Source organism: Arachis stenosperma, chromosome 9 (assembly GCF_014773155.1).
Source record: "Arachis stenosperma cultivar V10309 chromosome 9, arast.V10309.gnm1.PFL2, whole genome shotgun sequence".
NCBI classification, from domain to species: domain Eukaryota; kingdom Viridiplantae; phylum Streptophyta; class Magnoliopsida; order Fabales; family Fabaceae; genus Arachis; species Arachis stenosperma.
This window is the reverse complement of record NC_080385.1, coordinates 87109040-87118288: the sequence shown is the minus strand read 5'-3', so window position 1 is coordinate 87118288 and position 9249 is coordinate 87109040. Positions and strand designations below refer to the sequence as shown.

General features: G+C 37.2%; 1 non-coding gene across 1 annotated transcript; it reads right to left on the bottom strand.

Moving 5' to 3' along the window:
* Positions 1-2595: 2595 nt before the first annotated feature.
* LOC130953356 (small nucleolar RNA R71) lies at positions 2596-2699 on the bottom strand. The gene has a single exon (XR_009075526.1). It is a non-coding gene; the product is annotated as a small nucleolar RNA R71 (small nucleolar RNA).
* Between the last annotated feature and the right edge of the window lie 6550 nt (positions 2700-9249).

The following is a 9249-nucleotide window of genomic DNA, read 5'->3' as shown; positions in this document are numbered from 1 at the left end:
CATTAGTGACAGACGCAAAAGAATCACTGGATTCTATTCCAACCTGATTGAGAACCGACAGATGATTAGCCGTGCTGTGACAGAGCATTTGGACCATTTTCACTGAGAGGATGAGATGTAGCCATTGACAATGGTGATGCCCTACATACAGCTTGCCATGGAAAGGAGTGATGAAAAACTAGAAGGAAGAAGTAGGAAAGCAGAGATTCAAAAGGAACACAGCACCTCCATACACCTATCTGAAATTTCCACCATTGAATGTCATGAGTAACTTTATCTTTATTTTCTGTTTATTTTATTATCTTTATTTAAACCAATAATCTCTTAATCCAGTTAAATCTGCTTGACTGGGATTTACAAGATGACCATAGCTTGCTTCATACCAACAATCTCTGTGGGATCGACCCTTACTCACGTAAGGTATTACTTGGACGACTCAGTACACTTGCTGGTTAGTTGTGTGGAGTTGTGACAAAGTGTGATTCACGTTTGAGAGCACCAAGCCTTTGGAGCGATTGTTGATGATCATAATTTCATCCACCAAGTTTTTGGCGCCGTTGCCGGGGATTGTTCGAGTATGGACAACTGACGGTTCATCTTGTTGCTCAGATTAGGTAATTTTCTCTTCAAAAAGCCTTCAAAATTAAAAAAAAAATTCTTTATTTTCGTTTTTCAAAAGAATATTTTTCGAAAAAAAATAATAAAAATACAAAAATATTCATAAAATCATAAAAACCAAAAATATTTTGTGTTTCTTGTTTGAGTCTTGTGTCATGTTTTAAGTTTGGTGTCAATTGCATGATTTAAAAATTCTTGCATTTTTCGAAAATTCATGCATTCATGGTGTTTTTTATGATCTTCAAGTTGTTCTTGGTAAGTCTTCTTGTTTGATCTTGATGTTTTCTTGTTTTGTGTCTTTTGTTGTTTTTCATGTGCATCTTTGCATTCATATTTTCTAAGCATTAAAGATTTCTAAGTTTGGTGTCTTGCATGTTTTCTTTGCATCAAAAATTTTTCAAAAATATGTTCTTGATGTTCATCATGATCTTCAAAGTGTTCTTGGTGTTCATCTTGACATTCATAGTGTTCTTGCATGCATCATTGGTTTTGATCCAAAATTTTCATGTTTTGGGTCATATTTGTGCTTTTCTCTCTCTTCATTAAAAATTCAAAAATAAAAAATATCTTTTCATTAATTTTCTCATAATTTTCGAAAATTTGAGTTGACTTAGTCAAAAATTTTTAAAATTAGTTGTTTCTTACAAGTCAAGTCAAATTTTCAAATTTAAAAAATCTTATCTTTTCAAAATCTTTTTCAAAAATCAAATCTTTTTCAATTTTTTTATTTTTGAATTTTTTTAAAAAAAATTTATTTTCAAATTTTTTTCTTATCTTTATTTCAAAATTTTGAAAACTTTACCAATAATTAAATTCTAGAATCATATCTTTTAGTTTCTTGTTAGTCAAGTAATCAAATTTAATTTTAAAAATTAAATCTTTTTCAACCATATCTTTTTATCATATCTTTTATACCATATCTTTTTCAAATTCATATCTTTTTCAAAAATTTGATTTCAAAATATCTTATCTAACTTCTTATCTTTTTATCTTTTCAAATTTGATTTTAATATCTTTTTCAACTAACTAATTAACTTTTTGTTTGTTTCTTATCTTTTTCAAAACCACCTAACTACTTTTTCCTCTCTAATTTTCGAAAATATCTCATTTCTTTTTAAAAAATTCTTTTTAATTAACTAATTGTTTTAAAATTTTAATTTTAATTCCATCTCATCTTTAATTTTCGAAAATCATTAACTCCTTTTCAAAATTAATTTTCGAATTCTCTCTCTCATCTTCTTCTATTTATTTATTTATTTATTTACTAACACATCTCTTCACCTCTTCTCATCTCAAATCACTGCCCCTATCCTTACCCTTGTGTTTGGATTATTCCTTCTTCTTAATCCTTATCCCCTTTCTTCTTCTACTAATAATAAGGATCCTCTTTACTGTGACATAGAGGATTCCTCTTCCTTTTCTTTTTCTCTTCTCTTTCATATGAGTAGGAACAAGAAAAAAGGCACTCTTGTTGAAGCTGATCCTGAACCTGAAAGGACTCTGAAGAAGAAACTAAGAGAAGCTAAATTACAACAATCCAAAGGCAACCTTTCTGAAATTTTCAAACAAGAGAAGGAGATGGCAGCCGAACCCAACAACAATAATGCAAGGAGGATGCTTGGTGATTTTACTAAACCCACATCCAAGTTTGATGGAAGAAGCATCTTAATTCCTGCCATTGGAGCAAACAATTTTGAGCTGAAACCTCAATTAGTTGCTCTAATGCAACAGAACTGCAAGTTTCATGGACTTTCATCTGAAGATCCTTACCAGTTTTTAACTGAGTTCTTGCAAATTTGTGATACTGTTAAGATGAATGGAGTAGATCCTGAAGTCTACAGGCTCATGCTTTTCCCTTTTGCTGTAAGAGACAGAGCTAGAACATGGTTTGACTCACAACCTAAAGATAGCCTGGACTCTTGGGATAAGCTAGTCACGGCCTTCCTGGATAAATTCTTTCCTCCTCAAAAGCTGAGCAAGCTTAGAGTGGATGTTCAGACCTTCAAGCAAAAAGATGGTGAATCCCTCTATGAAGCTTGGGAAAGATACAAGCAGATGACCAAAAAGTGTCCTTCTGACATGTTTTCAGAATGGACCATATTAGATATATTCTATTATGGTCTATCTGAGTTTTCCAAGATGTCATTGGACCATTCTGCAGGTGGATCCATTCACCTAAAGAAAATGCCTGCAGAAGCTCAGGAACTTATTGACATGGTTGCAAATAACCAATTCATGTACACTTTTGAGAGGAATTCCATGAATAATGGGACGCCTCAGAGGAAGGGAGTTCTTGAAATTGATGCTCTGAATGCCATATTGGCTCAGAACAAAGTGTTGACTCAACAAGTCAACATGATTTCTCAAAGTCTGGATGGATGGCAAAATGCATCCAACAGTACTAAAGAGGCATCTTCTGAAAAAGAAGCTTATGATCTTGAGAACCCTGCATTAGCAGAGGTAAATTACATGGGTGAACCTTATGGAAACACCTATAATTCATCATGGAGAAATCATCCAAATTTCTCATGGAAGGATCAACAAAAGCCTCAATAAGGCTTTAATAATGGTGGAAGAAACAGGCTAAGCAATAACAAGCCTTTTCCATCATCTTCTCAGCAACAGACAGAGAATTCTGAGCAGAGTCCCTCTAATTTAGCAAATTTAGTCTCTGATCTGTCTAAGGCCACTTTAAGTTTTATGAGTGAAACAAGGTCCTCCATCAGAAATTTGGAGACACAAGTGGGCCAGCTGAGTAAGAAAGTCATTGAAATTCCTCCCAGTATTCTTCCAAGCAATACAGAAGAGAATCCAAAAGGAGAGTGCAAGGCCATTGATGTAATCAATATGGCCGAATGCACAAGGGAGGAGAAAGACAAAAATCCTAGTGAGGAAGACCTCCTGGGACGTCTCTCAAACAAGAAGGAGTTCCCTATTAAGGACCTAAAGGAATTTGAGGCTCATATAGAGACCATAGAGATTCCACTAAATCTCCTTCTTCCATTCATGAGCTCTAAAGATTATTCTTCCTTAGAAGAGGATGAAGATGTGACTGGAGAGCAAGTTGCTCAATATCTAGGAGCCATCATCAAGCTGAATGCCAAGTTATTTGGTAATGAGACTTGGGAAGGTGAACCTCCCTTGCTCATTAGTGAACTAGATACATGGGTTCAGAAAACTTTACCTCAAAAGAGACAAGATCCTGGTAAATTCTTAATACCCTGTACCATAGGCACCATGACCTTTAACAAGGCTCTGTGTGACCTGGGGTCAGGCATAAATCTTTTGCCACTCTCTGTAATGGAGAAACTAGGGATCATTGAGGTACAGCCTGCCTTATTCTCATTATAATTGGCAGACAAGTCAGTAAGACAAGATTATGGATTAGTAGAGGACGTGTTGGTAAAAGTTAAAGGCCTTTACATTCCTGCTAATTTCATAATCTTAGACACTAGGAAGGAGGAGGATGAATGCATCATCCTTGGATGACCTTTCCTAGCCACAGCAGAAGCTGTGATAGACATTAACAGAGGAGAATTAGTCCTTCAATTGAATGGGGACTACCTTGTGTTTAAGGCACACGGCTATCCTTCTGTAACAAGGGAGAGTAAGCATGTAGAGCTTCTCTCAGTACAGAGTCAAACAGAGCCCCCACAATCAAACTCTAAGTTTGGTGTTGGGAGGCCACAACCAAACTCTAAGTTTGGTGTTGAACGCCCATATCCAAACTCTAAGTTTGGTGTTGGGAGTCCACAACATTGACCTGATCACCTTTGTGGCTTCAAGAGAGCCCACTGTCAAGCTAATGACACTAAAAGAGCGCTTGTTGGGAGGCAACCCAATTTTTATTCTATTTTCATTGTTCTTTTATGTTTTATTAGGTTCATGATCATGTGGAGTCACAAAAAAAATATTAAAATTAAAAACAGAATCAAAAACAGCAGAAGAAAAATCACACCCTGGAGGAAGGACTTACTGGCATTTAAACGCCAGTAAGGAGCATCTGGCTGGCGTTCAATGCCAGAACAGAGCATGGAGCTGGCGCTGAACGCCAGAAACAAGCAACATCTTGGCGTTTGGACGCCAGGAATATTCCCTGAGGAAAGCTGGCGCTGAACGCCAGTAACAAGCATGGAACTGGCGTTCAACGCCAGAAACATGCTACACATGGGCGTTGAACGCCCAGAACGTGCATCACTTCGGCGTTTAAACGCCAGAATGGTATGCTAAGGCATTTTACATGCCTAATTGGTGCAGGGATGTAAATCCTTGACACCTCAGAATCTGTGGACCCCACAGGATCATCTCAGGATCTGTGGACCCCATAGGATTCCCACCTAACATATTCCCACCTTACCTCCTAATTAATCCTATAACATACTTTCCCAAAAATCCTTCACCAATCACCTCAATCTCTCTTCCCAATTACCCCCTTCACCACTCACATCCATCCACTCTTCCCCATAAACCCCACCTACCTTTAAAATTCAAAAATCTTTCCCACCCAAACCCACCCTATATGGCCGAACCTACCCTCTCTCACTTCCCTATATAAACCCCTCTATTCTCCTTAATTTTCACACAACACAAACCTCTCTTCTCTTTCTTGGCCGAATACACCTCTCCCCTCTCCTTCATATATTCTTCTTCTTCTTCTTCTTTTCTTTCTTCTCTTGCTCGAGGGCGAGAAATATTTTAAGTTTGGTGTGGTAAAAGCATAAGCTTTTTGTTTTTCCATTACCATTGATGGCACCTAAGGCCGGAGAATCCTCTAGAAAAGGGAAAGGGAAGACAAAAGCTTCCACCTCCGAGTCATGGGAGATGGAAAGATTCATCTCCAAAGCCCATCAAGACCACTTCTATGATGTTGTGGCCAAGAAGAAGGTGATCCCCGAGGTCCCTTTCAAGCTCAAGAAAAATGAGTATCCGAAGATCCGACATGAGATCCAAAGAAGAGGTTGGGAAGTTCTAACCAACCTCATTCAACAAGTCAGAATCTTAATGGTTCAAGAGTTCTATGCCAATGCATGGATCACTAGGAACCATGATCAAAGTGTGAACCCGAATCCAAAGAATTATCTTAAATGAAAAATGTTTTAATTCAAAAGAACAAGAAGTACATAAAATTCAAAAATTGTCCTTGAATTTAGTTTAATTATATTGATGTGGTGACAATACTTTTTGTTTTCTGAATGAATGATTGAACAGTGCATATTTTTAATCTTGTTGTTTATGAATGTTAAAATTGTTGGCTCTTGAAAGAATGATGAACAAAGAAAAATGTTATTGACAATCTGAAAAATCATGAAATTGATTCTTGAAGCAAGAAAAAGCAGTGAAAAAGCAAAAGCTTGCGAAAAAAAAAGTGGCGAAAAAAATAGAAAGAAAAAGAAAAAGCAAGCAGAAAAAGCCAATAGCCCTTAAAACCAAAAGGCAAGAGTAAAAAGGATCCAAGGCTTTGAGCATCAATGGATAGGAGGACCCAAGGAAATAAAATCCAGGCCTAAGTGGCTAAATCAAGCTGTCCCTAACCATGTGCTTGTGGCATGAAGGTCCAAGTAAAAAGCTTGAGACTGAGTGGTTAAAGTCGTGATCCAAAGCAAAAAGAGTGTGCTTAAGAGCTCTGGACACCTCTAACTGGGGACTCTAGCAAAGCCGAGTCACAATCTGAAAAGGTTCACCCAGTCATGTGTCTGTGGCATTTATGTATTCGGTGGTAATACTGGAAAAACAAAGTGCTTAGGGCCACAACCAAGACTCATAAAAGTAGATGTGTTCAAGAATCAACATACTTAACTAGGAGAATCAATAACACTATCCGAAATTCTAAGTTCCTAGAGAAGCCAATCATTCTAAACTTCAAAGGAGAAAGTGAGATGCCAAAACTGTTCAGAAGCAAAAAGCTACAAGTCCCACTCATCTAATTAGAATTAATATTCATTGATATTTTGGGATTTATAGTATATTCTCTTCTTTTTATCCTAATTGATTTTCAGTTGCTTGGGGACAAGCAACAATTTAAGTTTGGTGTTGTGATGAGCGGATAATTTATACGCTTTTTGGCATTGTTTTTAGGTAGTTTTTAGTATGATCTAGTTACTTTTAGGGATGTTTTTATTAGTTTTTATGCTAAATTCACATTTCTGGACTTTACTATGAGTTTGTGTGTTTTTCTGTGATTTCAGGTATTTTCTGGCTGAAATTGAGGGACCTGAGCAAAACTCTGATAAGAGGCTGACAAAGGACTGCTGATGCTGTTGGAATCTGACCTCCCTGCACTCAAAATGGATTTTCTGGAGCTACAGAACTTTAAATGGCGCGCTCTTAAGAACGTTGGAAAGTAGACATCCGGAGCTTTCCAGAAATATATAATAGTCCATACTTTATTCGTAATTAGATGACGTAAACTGGCGCTCAACGCCAGTTCCATGCTACATTCTGGAGTCAAACGCCAGAAACACGTCAGGAACCGGAGTTGAACGCCCAAAACACGTTGCAACTCGGTGTTCAACTCCAAAAGAAGCCTCAGCTCGTGGATAAATCAAGCTCAGCCCAAACATACACCAAGTGGGCCCTGGAAGTGGATTTATGCATCAATTACTTACTCCTGTAAACCCTAGTAACTAGTTTAGTATAAATAGAACTTTTTACTAGTGTATTAGGAGTCTTTGAGCATTCAGTCTTTTGATCACGTTTTGGGGGCTGGCCATTCGGCCATGCTTGGACCTTCATCACTTATGTATTTTCAACGGTGGAGTTTCTACACACCATAGATTAAGGGTGTGGAGCTCTGCTGTACCTCAAGTTTTAATGCAATTACTACTATCTTTTATCCAATTCGATTTATTCCTGTTCTAAGATATTCGTTACACTTCAACTTGATGAATGTGATGATCCGTGACACTCATCATCATTCTCACCTATGAACGCGCGTGACTGACAACCATTTCGGTTCTACCTTAGGCCGGGCGCATATCTCTTGGATTCCTTAATCAGAATCTTCGTGGTATAAGCTAGAATTGATGGCGGCATTCATGGGAATCCGGAAAGTCTAACCTTGTCTGTGGTATTCCGAGTAGGATTCTGGGATTGAATGACTGTGACGAGCTTCAAACTCCTGAAGGCTGGGCGTTAGTGACAGACGCAAAAGAATCACTGGATTCTATTGCAACCTGATTGAGAACCGACAGATGATTAGCCGTGCTGTGACAGAGCATTTGGACCATTTTCACTGAGAAGATGGGATGTAGTCATTGACAATGGTGATGCCCTACATACAGCTTGCCATGGAAAGGAGTGATGAAAAACTAGAAGGAAGAAGTAGGAAAGCAGAGATTCAGAAGGAACACAGCACCTCCATACACCTATCTGAAATTCCCACCATTGAATGACATGAGTAACTTTATCTTTATTTTCTGTTTATTTTATTATCTTTATTTAAACCAATAATCTCTTAATCCAGTTAAATCTGCTTGACTGGGATTTACAAGATGACCATAGCTTGCTTCATACCAACAATCTCTGTGGGATCGACCCTTACTCGCGTAAGGTATTACTTGGACGACCCAGTACACTTGCTGGTTAGTTGTGCAGAGTTGTAACAAAGTGTGATTCACGTTTGAGAGCACCAAGCCTTTGGAGCCATTGTTGATGATCACAATTTCGTCCACCAATGTGCATTGAGCATTGAGTCTTTGTTAGATTGCCTAATTAAATTGTGAGTTTGATGCATGTGTTGTCGCGACCATATGTGTTAGACTATATCATTATTTGGCAACTTAATTATGAAATGTGCACTTTCACTTTAGTAAATTGAATGGAACTACTTATTCATCATGGTTTTTAAGTGAATATAATCACATAACAAGGTATTTGTTCCTTGTTAATGCCTTGCATTTTTTTGAGTTGACTTGATTTGATTCTTATCAAAACTTGTCACTTTTTATAACAAGCACCTTATACATGTGATTGTTTTATTATTCCTAAGGATGAATAAGTAGTCTGTTTTCATCATTGGATTGGTTATTGTTAATTGTGCCATTTTATATTAATTTTGAGCTTTCACTTGCACAACTTCAATATCCAACTTCTTACATATTCAATTCACTTTGGTTGTGGTTGCCTAGGGTTATTTGTGCCTTCACTCTTGCTTATGCTTTACTTGTAACCTAGCTCACTTGATTGAGGACCATGCTAATTCTTTTGATTATGTGGTTACCTTCCTAACTGACCAATGTGTTGTGTTCTAAACCGTGCGCATTTAGAATCCACACATTGTATTTTATCATACCACACACATCCTACTTTTCCTCAATTGTTATTTATTTGTTTACACAGCAACCCGGAACCCCAGAGGCTGATTGAGTGCTATATCAAAGAGGGCCTCCTTCCATGTGAAGGGGGGATTAGGGTTAGATTTTATGATGTTTTCTCTTAGTTTCTAGAGAAAGAAGCTCCCCCTCTCTCTTGAATTAGGTTAGGTATAGTTTAATTTCCTTTAATTTCAGTCTTTAATTCTTGTTATAATGTAGTTTCATTTATGTTTCTATGTTTTCTTGTCTTCATCTTCTTAATTTCTTTTGTCATTTTCTCTTTTATGTCATTTTCCATTTTATGAACACTCTTGTTAAT